This window comes from Pseudorca crassidens, chromosome 4 (genome assembly GCF_039906515.1).
Source record: "Pseudorca crassidens isolate mPseCra1 chromosome 4, mPseCra1.hap1, whole genome shotgun sequence".
Classification (NCBI taxonomy): Eukaryota; Metazoa; Chordata; class Mammalia; order Artiodactyla; family Delphinidae; genus Pseudorca; species Pseudorca crassidens.
Window position 1 is genome coordinate 153,249,357 of NC_090299.1, and position 19,659 is coordinate 153,269,015.

The 19,659-nt window shown below is 40.9% G+C and overlaps 1 protein-coding gene and 1 long non-coding RNA gene across 3 annotated transcripts in view; both read left to right on the plus strand.

Annotated features, from left to right (window-relative positions):
• The window catches only part of LOC137224103 (uncharacterized), a 75,068-nt gene extending 56,790 nt beyond the window's left edge, over nucleotides 1-18,278 (plus strand). The window contains exon 2 of the long non-coding RNA XR_010943249.1: nucleotides 17,931-18,278. This is a non-coding gene — a long non-coding RNA (uncharacterized lncRNA). The remainder of the gene's footprint in view (nucleotides 1-17,930) is intronic.
• The window catches only part of PDGFC (platelet derived growth factor C), a 219,850-nt gene that overhangs the window by 57,075 nt on the left and 143,116 nt on the right, over nucleotides 1-19,659 (plus strand). The gene's annotated exons all lie outside the window — the stretch shown is intronic.

A 19,659-nucleotide genomic window follows, 5' to 3' on the forward strand; every position in this document is an offset into this window, starting at 1 on the left:
AATTGCTTTACAATGGTGTGTTAGTTTTTGCTTTATAACAAAGGGAATCATACGAATACATATATCCTCGTATCTCCTAAACTCTTTTTGACAGCTAGGGGCGGGGGGTCATTAGAATGGATTCTCCATTGGTAGGAGGTTGTTTCAATTACGAGACATTTTCATTTTCATTGTCTTGGGGTTTTTTGTTTGTTTTGTTTTGTTTTGTTTTTATTTTCATTACACTCGGAGGCGTATCCAAAAAGATCTCGCTATGATTTATGTCGAAGAGCGTTCTTCCCTGTTTTCCTCTGAGAGTTTTAGAGTATCCGGCCTTACATTTACGTCTTTAATCCATGTTGAGTTTATTTCCGTGTATGGTGTTAGAGAACATTCTCTCCAGTGTCTTATTGATGTACCTGTTTAATTTCAGCCGGTGGTATTTGCCTCCGTGGCAGGGCTGGAGGGGCCCGCAAGCCTCTACCTGCCCCAGAATCCCCTTCCCGCAGGTTCCACGTGCTCCACTTTCCCCTCCTGAAGGGCCTGACATTCCTCACCTCAGGACCTGTCATTACATTAGAGATCCAAGGGCACTGTTTCCAGAAGGCTGCTTGTAACACTTATTCTCAGAGTGGAAAGTGGAGGTAACCATCTGTAGCAATGTCCAAGGAGAATAACGTATCAATACAGTGTTAACTGTATCATCAGTCTCCTGCTTGGTACATGGTAGGTGCTCAGTAGATGTCTGAGGGTGACCAGGGATTGAAGAATGAATAGATGGCTTAAGAAGACTCCTTTAACGTTGGTGTTGTATGATTCTGTAACTAAGCCATCTCTCTTATGATAACGATGCATTGGTCTCTTAGCCCCTTTAATAGCAATTTAGTGAACTTCCATTATATGCTGGACCTTCCTAGAAACACTCCTATACTCAGTGTAGGCAGGACAAGCAATTTCCAGCTGCTCAGTTGATCTGAACGTTCTTGGGGCTGATCTCACTGTCCTTGTTTTCGCAGTCTCGGCTCCGTTTGCCGTCAGGGTCTCTTCCTCGTTTCTTGGGACCATCCGTACTGTACGTGCTTCCGCACGGGCTTTAATTTCAGTCTGAGGCTGTAAAGTGTTTATTCTCTTGTATTTGGGTACTCCACTCACCCTTTGAGCTTTCACTCAGTATGTTATGTTGTATTTGTGCTTTACGTTTCATCTTTTCTAAAAAAAATTCTTATTTTAGATTGGAGTATAGTTGGCTGAAATGTGTTAGTTTCAAGAGTGCAGCAAAGTGATTTAGATATACATATACATATATTCACTCTTTTTCAGATTCATTTCCCATATAGGCTATTACAGAGTATTGAGTAGAGTTCCCTGTGCTCTACAGTAGGTCCTTGTTGTTCATCTTTTTTTTTTTTTTTTTTTTGCTGGTACGCGGGCCTCTCATTGCTGCGGCCTCTCTTGTTGCGGAGCACAGGCTCCGGACGCGCAGGCTCAGCGGCCATGGCTCACGGGCCCAGCCGCTCCGCGGCATGTGGGATCTTCCCGGACCGGGGCACGAACCCGCGTGCCCTGCATCGGCAGGCGGACTCTCACCCACTGCGCCACCAGGGAAGCCCCCTGTTCATCTATTTTATATAGAGTAGTGTGTATGCGTTCATCCCAAGCTCCTAATTTATCCTCGCACACCTTTAGGTTTCATTTTATATGTCACTGCTTTAGCACACTTTTCCATCTGCCTGAACCTTCCTCTTAGGTTGTCCTCCGGTGGGCTTATTCGTGTCTTAGCTCCTATCACTCAATCTTTAATATCTTTAACTCTTAAAGTGTCTTTTGAGTGTCTACGATGTGCCAGGCATTGTTCTTGGCCTTTGGGATGGAAAGGTGAGTAACACGGGCAGAATCCCTTCTAGAGGTTCCTTGTGGTGCGAGAGAAAGACGATAAACAAAAATACTGCCTCGGGGCTTCCCTGGTGGCGCAGTGGTTGGGAGTCCGCCTGCCGATGCAGGGGACACGGGTTCGTGCCCCAGTCCGGGAGGATCCCACATGCCGCGGAGCGGCTGGGCCCGTGAGCCATGGCCGCTGAGCCTGCGCATCTGGAGCCTGTGCTCCGCAACGGGAGAGGCCACAGCAGTGAGAGGCCCGCGTACCGCAAAAAAAAAAAAAAAAAAAAAATACTGCCTCCACAACACACGCACACAAGGGAGAAAGTAGGAAAAGTACATCTTTAGAGAGGGGCAGCTGCTCTGGATGAAGTAAAGCAAGATGAAAGGAACAGGGAGGGCAGGAAGGAGGGTGTGTTTGGACTTGGGGGGCAGGGAGGACGTCCCATTTGGCTGGAGACTGGAGTGATGAAAAGGAAGCAGTACCCAAACCACAGGTGAGCGTTGCCAGGCAGGGAGAGCGGGAAGCGTGAAGGGCCTGAGTCGGGACCCACCCGACCTTTAACGGAGGGGCTGCAGGGCAGCCTTTGTGGCTGCAGGGGACCCGGTGAGGGACCAGGAGACCCAGCTGGGAGGTTGCACAGGGGTCCCGTCGTGGAGGACAGCTTCGCGGGCCAGGATAAGGAGTTTGGATGATCTCCTAAGAGCGGTGAGAAACCACTGGCGGGTTTTCAGGGGAATAAAATGATCTGATTCGTGTTTAAAAGAATCGCCCACTTCCGTATGGAGAAAAGACAGTGGGTGTGCAGGGCACCCAGGAAGCCGCGGAGTGACGAGCAGGGGAAGGCGTGGACTTGAACATGGTCAGGGTGGATGCAGTGGCCTGGGGCCCCCTCACCACCACAGTGGCGGTGATGCTGTCTCACCCGTCCGTCCGGCTTGTCCTCTCCCTCTTCCCATGGCTCCCCTTTCTCCAGCATCTTTTCCCCAACATCAGTCCACGAGGATGGTCAAACCCTCTCCCCCATCATCTTCTCCTGGGGATATTCCCTCCACCTTCGCGTGTGACCTGGCTCAGCCCCCAGACCTCTGCATGTGAACATGAGCCCTGGTCGTCGGTGCCCTACTTTATGGACAACCTTTCGAGGTTCATGCCGTTTCCTCCTGCCAGCCTCTGCCCTTCCACTTGCGGTCACAGTGACGCTCCCCACACCATGTGTTGTCGTATGCTACTTTTTAATATTTCTAGTACACTGACATTTCCAGAAGAACAGACCTGGGTACATTTTCTTCAGTGTTGTAGTCTAAGCGCCTACAATATTATTTGGATGTGTTAGGTATCGAATGGATAAATGAATGCATTTTCCAGATTAGAGGTGAAACAGAAGAGTCCTTTTCAAAATTCAGCACCAGTGAACAGTGTTTAAGCGAGTACATACCTTACATAAGAACTGAACCAGGAACCAGAAACACACACATGCGTGCTATCCCCCCTTGAAAGGATGAATCCTTGTGACATGGGTACAACCCTATGGACTCCTTACTGTATATTTTTAAATAGCCCTCATTAAGCTGATTTTCATTTTTTGGTTTTCCACTAAGCTGAAGCCCCTTGAGGGCTGGGTCTGGGCTGCGTTCATTGCTGTTGTCTGCACACCTGTTATTAGCACAGTTTGCAGCTTATTCCATCGATCGGCAGTTGTAATCATCACTGTGCCAAGACTATGAAGACGTGTGTGTGTGTGTGTGTGTGTGTGTGTGAAGAGAGTTGCTCAGGAGGGAAGAATTTTGAGGTGACAACTTACATATCAGAGAAAAATTAGAAATATTAACGATGGAAACTCAAATCAGTAGAAATAGTTATCTGTATTTCCTTTAATAAAAGAGTTTTCTAACAGGCTTACAAGTTACATATATATATATATATATATATATATATATATATATACACACACTTATAAGTAGGTTGAGAATGTTTTTCCTAAGTTAAATTTTTTTATGAGAAGCTTCCAGAAATGAGTCATGAAAAGAGAAGCACCTTGGACTAGGGTGCAGGAGAACTGTTGGTGAAAAGCTGTAAGACGTTGGCAGGTGTTTACTTCTTTGGAAATCACTCCTCTTTTATAGGATGGAGGGTTGAACTAGATGGGTTCTAATACTGCACGGTCTTTGATCGGAGACGTAAGATTACTCAGTTCAGAAGGTCACTTTAAATTCAAAAATTCAGGCATCACCCCAGAAACCTTTCTGTCCCTTAACTTGGTCACCAAGGGAAAAACCCTCTAGATCAGTGTGTGTCTTTTTCTTTCTTTCATTCCTCCTTCCCTCCCCTGCCCCTGCTTCTGTCAGGAAGTTCCTACCTACCCACTAAATTCTCCAGACATCTGGGACCACATTGTCTTAACACCCAGACATGCCCCATCCTGTTTATTGTGGGAAGTTCACCACGGTTCTCAGTGTTTTGGAGGTTAGGGTTTGAGTCCTTATTCTCCGATTATCTGTTGCTCTGAATATCTGGTCATGGGTGACTGGATTTCTGGTCCTCACTCCTTCCCTCCAGCCATCTTGTGTAGAGAAATTTAACTTCTCATCTCCAGGCTCTGGGCTCCAACATCCTTGGCACAAAAGACAGGATTCATTGTACTTTCCCCAAAACAGAAGAACCATCTATCAGGCCATACGCCTTTGGGGCAGAAAAACAGTAGAAAAAGGTTTACAATTACAGTTTTCATTTAAGTTGGGCCAGAGAAGATTCTTAGGCAGACCTTTTCTTCACCCATAGGACGAACTACAGGGCTGTGTGTGTGTGTGTGTGTGTGTGTGTGTGTGTGTGTAAGACTGTGAGTTTTCCCTTCCTTTTAAGGTTTTCAGCAGCAGAATTTATATACTCTCAAAATACAAACACTTCCTCAGATCATGTGATTTTTCTTTTAACTGGAGAAGTCTGCTGATTTAAGCTAACTTCTAAATTATCTTGAGACTGAGGACATTTTTCTTTCTTTTTTCTTTTTCTTTTTTTGCTGTACGCGGGCCTCTCACTGCTGTGGTCTCTCCCGTTGCGGAGCACAGGCTCCGGACGCGCAGGCTCAGCGGCCACGGCTCACGGGCCCAGCCGCTCCGCGGCATGTGGGATCTTCCCGGACAGGGGCACGAACCCGCGTCCCCTGCATCGGCAGGCGGACTCTCAACCACTGCGCCACCAGGGAAGCCCAGACTGAGGGCATTTTTCTTGAGGTAGGGCAGAAGTTTAGGGAGAGTATAGAATTTAGGGCCAACTCTTCTGCAATCAAAACCTCATCTGCCACTTTCAGTTCTTCAATCTGTGGCCTCAGTGGTTTCCATCTGTAGAGATGATGGCAATGTCCACCTCACAGAATTGTTAAAGGGACTAAATGAGACAAGGTTTAGGCAGTGGCCTGGTTGCCCACGTGAGGTACCTCTTAGCTGTATTAAAAATTCAAGATGGGGAAGTTGACCACAGGCTTATATACGTTAATAAGAAGAGTTCTGCTTTTAGAGAGCTAAGATATTTTGAAATTCCAGTTAAGTTTCATGCCGGTTGTAGAGACGTGGATGAACGTAGAGACTGTTATACAGAGTGAAATAAGTCAGAAAGGGAAAAGCAGCTATCGTGTAGTAACGCAGATATGTGGAACATAGAAAACTGGTACAGATGATCTCATTTCCAGGGCAGGAATAGAGACACAGGCGTACACAACAAATGTATGGACACCAAGGGGGGGAGGGGTGGGTGGGAGGAACTGGGGGACTAGGACTGACCCATATACGTTATTGATACTATGCATAAAATAGACAGCCGGTGGGAACACACTGTATGGCACAGGGAACTGTACCTAATGCATGGGGGTAATCTAATGGGAGGGAAGTCCAGAAGGGAGGGGATAGATGTCTGTGCATGGCTGATTCATTTTGGTGTGCAGTGGAGGCTAACACAACATCGTGAAGCAACCACACTCCACTAAAAATTAATTAAAAATGCATAAAAAAGGTTCATGCCGGTAACTCTGTCCAAATTAATACTGTCCTGTTGTTCTTCAAATGATCGTGGAGATCACGGCTGACAGCGGCCTCAGGTGCCGGCGGCATCTGTGTGCCCGTCACCCGGGGTCTGGGGCACATCCTGGGTGCCTTCTTGGTCCTCAGCTTCGCTTCCACCCTCTTTGCTTCCACCAGAGGACGGAGCCCAGGTGGGCAGCCGTCTGGGGTCATTCATGGTCTGATCCGTGGAACCTGAGGGACGGGCAGTTGCAGAGGAATAGACCAGGATGCTCGTGAGGTCGTGGGGCCCAGGCCGTCCTCTGGGCTGAATGGTTTCCTTCTCTGGAATCTTTCCGTTTTCAGTCGGGAGTTTCAGGCAACTTGCCATAAGTTCTTTGGTCTGCTCCACTTTCTATCCCAGTAAATTTTCCACTCAGATGAAGATTATGAAATTTGGGGGCCATTTAGGAAGGTTAGGGATTACCTGCATGTAGAAAAAGGTACATGTACTTTTCAGTAATGAATTTTTAGTTTTCCTTTTTTAGTTTGTAAGGAGATTAGTGAGAAAATACGATTTGTGAAGCCAGCTTGCCCTAAAAGATAATGCTTTGCTTAACTGTTCTCAGATATCCTGATATGAACAGTTTTTGAATGGTGTACTTTATATTTCTGCATTTACATGCTCGTATAAATCAGATTGAAAGCACATTTGGAAACAAGTGAATGTCTTTCTAGGCCTGAAAAGAGGGTACTTAGTAAATAGCCCTGGAAATATGTCCATATTTAGTAAGTCCTATTGTAGAATCACTTTACTTCTTCGGCAGAATCTTTATTATCCTACAACCTAATACAATACTAGAAACCATTACAAGCTATACATTCAAAGAAAGTCCTTTTAGGAAATTTGGTAACATCGGTTTTGATAACTTCATGAATTTCACTTCTCAAGGATGTTCGGTATAACAATTAGTAAAAATACTCCGTACCTATCTAAGGGACGTGGTCTTATAGATACAACCTTTTCAATGCCTGTTTTTTCTCCTTTATTTTTCCTAAATGGAGTATATACTCTGTTTAACTCCATATATGTAGCTTATCTTCAGTATTTAAACCATTATGATTTCTTAGAGTAAATTCCGCAGGAATACTTATTTCTATGGAAAAACAATAGTTTAAGAATAAGCAAATTTTAAAAGTGCCCGTTAAAAAAAAAAAAGAAAAGAAAGAAAAAAATGCCCGTAAGACAAAAAAACAATGAAATGTCTTCAATTGTGAGTTAAAGATGATGTGGTAGAAGTGATTTACTGTGCAACGTCAAGTTTGTAAAGAGATCACTATCGAAAACTAAATGCACTAAGGCATACGTTTAAAACTTAAAAAGCGTTTTTTCTCACTAATGGAATTTAATTAGATTTGAAACAAAACTCTTTTGAACGTTGGAAGAGAGGAGTGGTTTGCATCTACTTGAGAAAGGAATGAAAACAAAATAAAGCATTATTTACCGTTCATGCAGCATTATTTTTTAACATTCTGAAAGCTTGAAAGCTAAAAACCCCATATAGGCAAAATATTCCATTGAATATAACTCATTAGATAAGTTACAGTTGGATTAACTTAATTTGTTAAAGATTTTGCAAAATAAGCATTTTAGAGCTTCTATCTTACAACCCCATTCAGGAAAGTCTCTCTTTTTTAATATCTGTTATTTTAATATGTAAGTGAAAGTCAGACTCAAGGCTTAAGTAGAACTTTTCACCTTACATTTCTTTTTAAATTTTAAAAAATTTTTTAATTTTTAAAAATTTTTATCAGAGTATAGTTACTTACATTGACATTTTAGCATAGCTGGTATACAAGTGTGACAGCACTAAAGTGATTGAAAAGTGCTCTTCCAATTATGTTTACAGGAACCTTTACTACAGTGCTTGTGTTTTACTATTGAATTATACACTTCGTATGGGTGAATTATGTGGTTGTGAATTATATCTCAATAAAGTAAACGATTGACCCACGGGATCTAGGGGGCCCGGTTCTTAGCTGAAGGATGGAAATGTTTGCCTGTATAACTATGTGCCAGTAATGCCCAGGGTGTGTAAGAAATCTTCCAGGATCTCTACTCTTTGAAGAGAAAGGCGACACAGGGGCTGTTGAAAGGCAGACTTTTTTTAACCTGAACTTTGCATTTGAGTCTTTCTGTTAATGGGTCGTGGGCATCAACTTCCCAGCTGGAAGCCTCTGTCCAGAACGTGAGGATGGGTGTGGACTGTGTCTCAAAAGACTGTAATTGGAGAAACAAAGGGAAAAGCACCTGTTAAAATTTTAAATCCCTCCAGCTTTTTGAGCAGCATTCTTTTTATTTTATAGCCTGTAATTTAAAATATATATATATGTGTGGGACTTCCCTGGTGACGCAGTGGTTAAGAATCCGCCTGCCAGTGCAGGGGACACGGGTTCGAGCCCTGGTCTACGAAGATCCCACATACTGCAGAGCAACTAAGCCCGTGCGCCACAACTACTGAGCCCACGAGCCACAACTACTGAGCCCAAAAGCCACAACTACTGAGCCCACACGCCTAGAGCCCATGCTCCACAATTACTGAACCTGAACTCTAGAGCCTGTGAGCAACAACTGCTGAGCCCAGGTGCCACAACTACTGAAGCCCGCACGCCTAGAGCCCGTGCTCTGCAAAAGAGAAGCCACCGCAATGAGAAGCCCGTGCACTGCAATGATGGGCAGCCCCCGCTCACCACAACTAGAGAAAGCCTGTGTGCAGCAATGAAGACCCAATGTGGCCAAAAAATAAAGTAATTAAAAAAAAAGATTAAAAGTATATATGTGTGTGGACTATGTGACGTCCTACTGACTTACCTCCAAAGTAGACAAAAATATAAATATGTATATAATATTGACAGTGTACTTACATACTTCTTGAGTTTGCCTCTTTTTTTTCTCCTTAAGATTAAGATCGATTCATTTCATTAAAATTGTGAAATCTCATTAAAGTTGACAAACGAGGCCAGTGCTGTTGATGATCAGAATTTAGGGGTAGATTTTGGCTTTGCCTTCTGTATTATTGCCTCACCTGCCAGAAGAAGGAAGGAGGGAAGGAGGGAGAGAGAAAGGGGCAGAGGGAGGGAGAGAGGAATTTTCTGAGGACATTTGCCTTGAGTGTAGTAAGGACTTCTGAATCATTAGAGGCCGTGATCAACAGACACGTGAGCTTTGAATATCTGCCATGGCACAGGGACTGAGTTCTTGTTTTTAAAATTTAGTTTATTGAAGCATAGTTGATTTAGAATGTTGTATTAATTTCTGCTCTACAGCAAAGTGATTCAGTTATACATATGCATATATATTCTTTTTCATATTCTTTTCCATGATGGTTTATCACAGGACATTGAATATAGTTCCCTGTGCTCTACAGTAGGACCTTGTTGTTTATCCATTCTCTATATAATAGTTGGCATCTGCTAACCCCAAACTCCCACTCCATCCCTCCCCCACCCCACCTTGGAGACCACATGTCTGTTCTCTACGTCTGTGAGTCTGTTTATGTTTTGCAGATATGTTCATCTGTGTCATATTTTAGATTCCACATATAAGTCATACCATATGATATTTGTCTTTCTCTTTCTGACTGACTTTGCTTAGTATGATGATCTCTAGGTCCATCCACGTAGCTGCAGATGGCTTTAATACATTCTTTTTATGGATGAGTAATATTCCATTGTATCTATCCACCACATCTTTTTTTTTTTTTTTTTGCGGTACGTGGGCCTCTCACTGCTGTGGTCTCTCCCGTTGCGGAGCACAGGCTCCGGACGCACAGGCTCAGTGGCCATGGCTCACGGGCCCAGCCACTCTGCGGCATGTGGGATTTTCCCAGACCGGGGCACGAATCTGTGTCCCCTGCAACGGCAGGCGGACTCTCAACCACTGTGCCACCAGGGAAGCCCTGAAATAATTATTTTTAAATAAATGAAGAATATTAAGAGAGTTAAATTGTTTAGTAAATTGCCTTTAATGAAATGTTATATATTTCACCAACTATTTTATGTAATTAGAATAGTGTTGTCATAAGGCACTATAAATCTCTTAATTTTTTTATTATTGATCAATCAATATTTTCTTATTCCCTTGAAGCTAAGCTTTATTTTGTGAAAAGAGATACAAGAAATGAAGTCTTCAGACACTGAGATTAATTAAAACATGCAAAGGAAGAAGAAGAAAGACTTCATTTCATCTGTCGTAGAGTACCAGATCTCTAGACTTTTATGTTCCATTTCTTGGTGCGAATTCCAAAAGTCATCGTTAGGCGTGCTTGGATTTTCTTTCGTTTGTGTTTTTGGCTTACATTTATATTACATAACTTCACTCAAATACAAGCAAATGTATAGTTTATGATTAGAATTAGGTGTTAGGTTAAGAAAATCTCGTGAAAAAATCAGGATGTGTAAAAAGATAAAATAGTTTTATTTTTCATATTACCAAAATATTAAAGACAGGTGTTAACTTAAATCAGGCATTTCTTAATCTCTTAAAAAGTCTCTTTAAAAACTATTGTTAATCTCTTTTTGGCCCATTTTTATTTTTAAGTCTTTGTGGTAGTAAATTCTCAATGTGGGATGGATCGTGGGCTCCACATACGCATGTGCTCTGAGCAACGTAAATGCAAGTAATAAACAACATGACTGTCGTTACAAAAGTGCATTTTTCATGACAGTAAAGATTTAATTCCTATCATGAAACATATTTGGCTACATCTGCATCATTTTATTGACTCACATGTAGCGGATGGGACAGAATTGATACCCCTCTTAGTCTGCTCAGGCTGCCACAACAAAGTTCCACAGACTGGGGGAGCTTAAACAACAGGAGTTTGTTTCTTGTAGTTCTGGAGGCTGGACGTCCAAGATCAAGGTGCCTGTAGATTTAATCCTGGGTGAGAGCTCTCTACCTGGCTTGCAGACACCTGCCTTCTCACTGTGTCCTCACGTGGCCAAGAAAGCGCTAAGAACACCAATCCCATTGTGGGGTCATCTAAGCCTCATCGCCTCCTGAACGCCCCACCTCCGGTTACCATTGCATTGCGGTCAAGGCTTCAACACAAGAATTTTGGAAGGGACACAATTCAGTCCACAGCACCAGCTCAAACCAGGCTTCCTGTTTCCAGACGGGTCTCTTTGGAAGTGATTATAAAATTAAAGCATGTTAGAAATTATCCTAGAAATTAAGGGAAAAGCATGATTAACTTCTAAAAGTCCTGTTTTGCATACAACTCTTTTGTAATATGACTGCTACCCAAAATAAACATTATCAAATTGAAATGATATATAAATTCAGGAATATCTTTGATATCTTTTGTAACATGAAGAAAACATCAATAATTAAATGCCTTGTCGTAAGATCATCGCTGTACGGTTTTTAAGGAAATCCAGGTGAGTTTGACTGTTTCTTTGTCAAAGCATTTACTTTCTTTCCCCTCACTGGTTTACCTAAAAATTCTATCTGCCTCAAATAAAATATAGTTTCTAATGTGGTATATTTTGGCCAACCTGGTGAGATTATTGGCAGAGATGCCAGAAGCAAACTAGACATATGGGAAACTTAATATATAACCCAGGGCCTCAGTCAGTTATACTTGGTTGAAGAAAAAAACGCTTCTTCACAGATTGCCCCACAAATTTGAGACAATTTATGATAAACGGCAGAGACAATGACTGTCATGAATGTTTGGAGAATGCCAGGAGCCATTTGTAAGGTCCACATGCGTCATGGCATAGCTATGGTGATGGATTTAGGGATGAGCTACACCTCTGTATTTTCAAGGAAGAGAATAAATACATGGAGCAAAGTGCGAAAGTGTTAATCTGAAGTCCACAGCCTGGTAACTTTTTACATGTATGTACCCAGTCAGTCAGAATTTATCCCTGCTGTAACCACTCTTTTTACTTTTATCATCATTGCTTTTTTTTCCCTTGAACTTCGTTACAAATGGAAACATTTTATTAATACACTATTTAAATGTCAGTAAAGTACCCTTTAGTACTTCAACTTTTAAATTATTGAGTTACACCGAATTGCCGATATCTCCAAAAACTTACCGTAAGTTATATGCACATATTACGTGTATACACAAAAGTAATCATGGAAGAGTTATATAAGTATGCCTTAATCAAGTTTGCTTTATGTTAGCAAAATTTCAGGAAGTTGGAGAGGTTTTTATGCCTCTAATCGTTAGCATCTTAAATATTATTTCCCCTTTTTTGAGTATTATATTTGGTGAGATCTTTAAATTTATAGGTTTCCTATGTTCTTATGGAAATGTATTTGTATCCGTTTTAATATTTGATTTTTGTTTGGTAGATACCATCATCACTCATTAAAGTAAAAGTCATTGATGCTAGAAGTTTGAATTAATTTTTATGTAGTTGTTTATATTATTAATATTCTCTTTATGGAATAGCTTAGGATGGAATTTATTTAAATTACATGAGATACATCTTTTTTTTTTTTTTTTTTTTTTTTTTGCGGTACACGGGCCTCTCACTGTTGTGGCCTCTCCCGTTGCAGAGCACAGGCTCCGGACGTGCAGGCTCAGCGGCCATGGCTCACGGGCCCAGCCGCTCCGCAGCATGTGGGATCTTCCCGGACCGGGGCATGAACCCGTGTCCCGTGCATCGGCAGGCGGACTCTCAACCACTGCGCCACCAGGGAAGCCCCATCATTTTTTTTTAAGTTTTTAATGCAAGTTGTTTCTTCTTTTAGAATGAAGCTTTCTTACCAGGTTTTTTGGGTATAGGTTAAATAGTGGACAATATTGAAGGTTTGGGTATTCACCATTTTTTTTTTAATTAAAAAGTATAGTCTCCAATAGATTAGAATTGCCTGAAGTAGAGATGACTTTACAAAATAACCTATGTTTTAACTAATATCCACATGTCTGTACTGATGTAAACAAATTATTGAATAAATAAATGAGGAGTGTAGACAAATTCTCCCATGCAGATGAAACCAAAAATCTTACGTAGCTATTTTGCCCTCAAAGAGGTAGAACCTAACTTCCCACCGCTTAAGTGTGAGCTGTGCATCATGATTTCCTTCCAAAGGATACAGTAAAACGGGGGGAAAGAGTAATTTTATAGTGGAGAAACTTGACAGATACTATGTCAGCCAGGCGATGGAGATGAATAGCAGCAGCGATACATCATGCTGATAGTATACACTCTGATAGGATGTGATAGGGATGACTTTTTCCTCTGCGGTCTCACTCCTAATAATCCATAACCTGAGTCTAATCATGAGGAACGCATCAGTCAGATCTCAGTTACGGGCCATTCGACGAGATGCCTGACTGCTATGCCTCAAAGCTGTTTAAGGTCAGCAGAAAAAAGGAATGTCTGAGAAGTTGTCACAGTAAAGGGAACCCTAAGGTAATTCAATAACTACATGTAAATGTGAGGTCCTGGAACAGAAAAGGGACTGTAGGCAAAAACTAAGGAAGCGTGAATAAATTTTTGACCTTTGTCAATGGCAGTGTATCAATATTGGTTGTTAAGTAGGACAGATGTACCATAGGAACGTTAAAATGTTAATGATGGAGAACAAGGTTTAGGGTTAATGGATACTCTGTACTATCTTCACAATTTTTCTGTAAATCCCAAACTTTTCTAAAATAAAAAGTTTATTTAAAAACTACATGTCATTACATGTAATTGAGGGGAAAAAGTCCCAGTTGCCAAATGCCACTGAGCTACAACTAAAGTCCATTGTGTACGTCCCTTTCCTCACCTTGAGACGCCCTGAGACAACGCCGAGGGGTAGCCAGAAACCGAGTCTGCAAAGAGGAAATTATAAGAGCTTTATGAATCCCAAGTCTATTTCCACTTTAATTATATCCCCAAACTTCAAAGAGAAACCTTTGTCCATGCTCAGAATTTCTTCAAAGTACATCATAAATCTTTTTTTTTTTTTTTTTTTTTTTTGGAAACTGTCCCCCTAAGCTACCTTCCAAGAATTCCTAATTACACCACAGGGAAGAAGCAGGAAGTCAGCTCCCATTACACATCTGTCTACTCTCAAGAATATAGTTTTACATTCCACTGTATCACATGTTTTACAGGTGATGATAAAAATATAGTAAATCAAAGTGAGAATGATTATTCCTACAAAAGAGGGGGCCAAACCACCTCTCACCGGGAACCGTAAACATTCTAGAATTTAAGCAAGGAAATAGAAATGGAAGAGATAAATAAGAAGGTCTTACAGTAGAGCACAGGGAACTATATTCAATATCCTGTAATAAACTGTAATGGAAAATAATATGAAAAATAATATGTATATATAACTGAATCACTATGCTGTACACCTGAAACTAACACAATGTTGTAAATAGCTACACCTCAATAAAAATCGTAAAAAAAAAAAAGAAAGAAATTGAATTTCATTTGCTATCTTTAACAATGGATATAATTTTAATGAAAAGGAAGAGCAGAAAAAGCTTAAAATTTCCATTTTCACAAGTTAGGATATTACTATGCTAATAAACTCAGTCTTTACCTGCCCCCCCCACCAAAATAAAAGTTAGGATATTAAGAAATCTAAGTCAGTGATATTTTTAAGTGGTTTGTATCTGTTTGGGTGCAATGATCATATGAAATCCTCTCTTGAATCTTTTAAAAATTTCCGACCTTATAACTCCAGAAGAGGCAGCGTGTAAAATATATTTCATATATATATTACATGTGTACATACAAACAGAAACATTAAATGCATATGTGTAGATTATAAATGCATGTCTCTCTGTATATTTACACACACACGTATACACACACCACAACACGAGCTGACAAAGCGGGGGAGCATCTTTCTCCCGATAATACTGTGTTTCATATTCTACTTCTGGTCCCTGACACATTTGCATAAGGGACGTGTATCTGCAGTACATTAAATGTGAGACAGTATAGGACAATTATGTTCCTTTATTCCATTTCGGAGATAGAATGCATGCTTTGAGTGCCCCGTGGGTAATACAGAAAGGCTTTCCTAATGGAATTAAAAGAAAGCTGAGCTCTTTAAACTCTAAATAGATTTACTTTGGTATCTGGGGAAATAGTCTTTCTTTGGGAATGAATCAGAGATTGGATGCCAGGATTTCTAAATGGTTGACTGAGAGGGGAGAGGCAGATACATATTTTCTATTCCAAGTTGAACCACTTAACAGTTCAGAAGATCTGTTTTATAAAAATTTGAGTGATCATGTAGTATTTTAGACAGAATAAGAAGCTTTGAAGTCTTAGGCTGGAGTGTGAATCCAGGTCCTGGTACCTAAATCTCCGTGTTATTTGGGTAGATTTTACTAATCTCTTTGAGTCACATTTCAGTTTACACATCTGCACATTATGGGCAACTGTCTTATCTTTGAGAAACAAAGTGAACATAAACGATTGTGTGAAATACCTTTGCAACGTGTATGGCATGTAGTCAGAGTTCAAGAATGACACTGAAGCCATGCAGGGGTTTAGTGAAGATTCAGTGAAATCATAAACGTAACATATCTACAACAACGCCTGGCTTTTGGTAGACGGGTCCTCATTCTGCAGCGGTGCTCCCAGATTGCTGTATTCTTATTCTCTCAGAAATGCTGATGAATTCATTCAGTGGAGTTTGGGGGTTACTTTTGGGGTCAGTGTCTATTTCTGGGTCTAGGCCTGTCCCCAGACATTAACAGCGGCAGCATCGCCATTCTTTCTTTCTTTCTTTTTTTTTGTCTTTTTAAAAATTTTTATTGGAGGAGAGTTGATTTACAATGTGTGTTAGTTTCAGGTGTCCAGCAAAGTGACTCAGTTACACACATGCATGTATCTATTCTTTTTCAGATTCTTTTTCCGTTTACGTCATTACAGAGTACTGAGTAGCGTTCCCTGTGCTGTACAGCAGGTCCTCGTTGATTGTCTATTTTATATACAGTAGTGTGTATATGTCCATCCCAGTCTCCCAATATATCCCTCCCTACCCCCTTTCCCCTTTGGTAACCATAAGTTTGTTCTCTATGTCTGCAACTCTATTTCTGATTTGTAAATAAGTTCATTTGTGTCATATTTTAGATTCCACATGTAAGTGGTGTCACATGACATTTGTCTTTGTCTGATACTCACTTCACTTCTGTGTAAGGGATGTGCGGAACCCAGATCCGCCGGCAGTGCCCAGATACTCCTGCTGCTAAGATACACGCATTAAAGCCAGGTTGATTTTCCTCTTCCGATGTTGAATCTGCTCTGAAGGTAGTTTTCTTTTTAACTCAGGTTTTTATTCATCACATACTTATTGGGCACCTATTATGCCAGCAATTATGCAGTAAAAATACAGAGGAAGTGTCTGTTCCCATGGAGCTTTCAAACCAGTGAGGATAGACAACCAGTCAACTTATAAGATATGTCAGGCGGTGAGGAGTGCTAAGAAGGAAAACAAAACAGGAGACTAGTCTAGGGGACTAGAGAGACAGGTGTGCCTGTCGGCAGGTGCTATTTTAGTAACCAGAGAAGACCCCACAGAGGAGGTGCTTTTAGCTTCAGGGTAGAGTAGATGGTTGGAATAACTGTAACACACATGTGCACACGAGTGAAAGTTTCTTAAAGCTTGCTTATGTCTCCTGAGGTTTATGTCACACAAACATCTTAAGAGGTAATTAGTTCTTCTTTGGATCTTATAAAGGATGGAACTGGTGTTTCAAGAGGTGGATAAAGGGTGTGGTTTTTACGAAGGAAATGCTGACTCTTTATCGGTAAAGGGAACTAATAAATGCAGGACACTTTCTGTGTTATTTTACTTAATGTTCACAATGGTTAAAGAAGGTATAATTAGCCCTGTTTTAGAGGTGATGGAGGCGCAATAAAATTAAGTAATTTGCCGGAAGTCACACACTATTAATGGCTGATGGAAAAAGGATTTCAGTCATGATCTCTTTCCCGTGTGAGCTTTCATCCATTACTTCACGTGATAAATTAGGAGCTGTGAAAGACTGAACATCTAAGTCAGGTGATAAGGTTCTCAGTTCTCTGTTCAAATAAAGACTAATGATCCTCCCTCAGCTCCACCGTTCCATTTTAATCCCGATTTAATCTAATTTTGCCTGTAACTGGTATGTTGTGATTTCATTGCAACAGTATGACAGGTAAATTCATTTTCTTTAAATTTATTTTATTTATTTAGTTTTGGCTGCGTTGGGTCTTTTTGCTGCGTGTGGGCTTTCTCTAGTTGCGGCGAGCGGGGGCTGCTCTTCGTTGCGGTGCACGGGCTTCTCATTGCAGTGACTTCTCTTGTTGCGGAGCACAGGCTCTAGGCTCGCGGGCTCAGTAGTTGTGGCGCACAGGCTCAGTAGTTGTGGCTCGCGGGCTCAGTAGTTGTGGCACACAGGCTTAGTTGCTCCACGGCATGTGGGGTCTTCCCGGACCAGGGCTTGAACCCGTGTCCTCTGCATTGGCAAGCGGATTCTTAACCACTGTGCCACCAGGGAAGCCCCTAAATTCATTTTCACTGACAAAGTCGATTATTACATTTCGTGTAGTTATTTGAAGTTTATAGTTAACCTGGTTTTGGATTTCTAATGAGGTATGATTTACCAGCTTAAAGGCAGGTGTCACTCTGAACGTTAGATCAGGCTAGTGAGGTTAAAATTGGTTGTTAAGAGAAAAACCTTTCAGAGTTTTTCACCTTTCAAAACCTTCTTTGAGTTCAGAGTCTCCCTTTCCTTCCTCTTCCGGTCAAATCTGTGTATTTGTTTATTTCTCTGCGTATACTTTGCTATATTATAAATTTAATCTTGAAATTATGACGAGATCCAAACAACTGTTTGTCCTACAAAAATGGATTGTGTGGTCTGTGTACTGGTGTTTCGTAAGTCCCGCCATTTGCACATATGGATTTATCTCTATTTCTGATAACTTGAGAAGGGTGTTGTCTTGAATTGCCATGTCTTTCCAGTCAACATTCAGTCTTATCAGTCAACATTCAATCTTTCATTTTGGAGTCACTTTTATTTTTAATATCTGTTTCTGGAACTTCCCTGGTGGCGCAGTGGTTAAGAATCCACCTGCCAATGCAGAGGACACGGGTTCGAGCCCTGGTCCGGGAACATCCCACATGCTGCGGAGCAACTGCTGAGCCTGCACTCTAGAGCCTGCGAGCCACAACTACTGAGCCCACGAGCCACAACTACTGAGCCTGCGTGCCACAACAACTGAAGCCCACGTGCCTAGAGCCCATGCTCCACAACAAGAGAAGCCACCGCATTAAGCCCGTACACCGCAACGACAAAGAGTAGCCCCCGCTCGCCAGAAATAGAGAAAGCCTGTGCGCAGCAACAAAGACCCAATGCAGCCAAAAATAAAATATAAAATAAATAAATAAATTTATAAAGCAAAAATATCTGTTTCTGAACTTGTTGTGTGTTATTTTTTTAGTTTTATATTTTGGGTGTAGTTTTCACTGTTCATAGGTGAAAACTGTCATGTCTGTTGCTAGTGCATAAAAATAAGTATACATGTAGAAGTGGGACTTAATTTTATTGTCCGGGAACACTATAAATTCTTCTGATAATCTCTTTTATCACCTTTTGCTTACTTTGGTGTGGTCTCCTAATTGTTGTTTTTATTGAGTCTGTGTTCCCCTATGAAGACTTAAATGGACACATCACATAAATGATGTCGCTCATCAGTGCATCATTTTATCATAGAAAGTTGCTGTTTAATTTGTTACATAAATCATTTTATTTCATAAACATGTCCCCCTTACTGGCTTGTAGCTTGAAGATTTCATCTCATTAGAAAATTAAGATTTCTTTAAGTAACTGCCCTCTCACACTGTATTACACACACACACACACACTTCTTGTCATTGTTGCTTTGTTGTTGCTTTCTTTCTTCACCATCAGAGCCAGGAGAGTAGGAAGTATTTGAAACCACTGTATGTTATTCTAACAAGTGAAACATAGTAGGAGCTCTGTAAATAAATCTTCAGCGACTAGGTACTTGGTCCAACCAGTAAACAATTCCTGAGTGCCTGTTTTTTGCTCTGTATAGTTGAAGAATGAGAAGTTTGAAGGAAGCCAGAAAGGAAAAAAATACTGTTTGCTAATATACTGATTCTGGGAAGGATATTTCAGGTGGATGTGAAATGAACCAGGGCCAGATGTTCAGGACCACAGGTTGTTGTTTGTCTGGGGTATAGACTGCAGATGTGTTGTTAACTACCTACAAGCCCATCAAGATGTAATTTCATGAATAAACTATGGTGAATTTATACAACATACTATACAGTGATTAAATAGTTTAGAGCCTGTTTTACCTGAATGTATTCAGAGATATAGCATTGAATTAAGAAAAGTAAATTATAGATGGTCCTTATAGTTTGATAGAACTTATGTAAAGTGTGGAAACATGCAAAGCAATCGGATATACACATATTAGGGATAGTATAAAAACATACAAGAAATAATTAAAACCAAATTTAGCACAAAAGTTTTCTCCAGGGAGGCAAGGAGGAAAATGGGATTATGAAAGGGAACACGGAGTCTTCAACTGTGCCCTCAATAATGAATTTCTTTTGAAAATTCTGAAGCAATTTTGGCAGAATATTAAGACTTGTTAAAGTTGGGGAGTAGACACTAAGTTTTCATTATAAGATTTTCTGAACTTTTTTGAAATATTTTATGACAGAAATCACAAACATATTTTGTAACAAGATACGGTAGTAGACAGCAGTTAAAGAATAAGAAGAGTGAACGAGTAGCCAGGAGTTAGATTGGA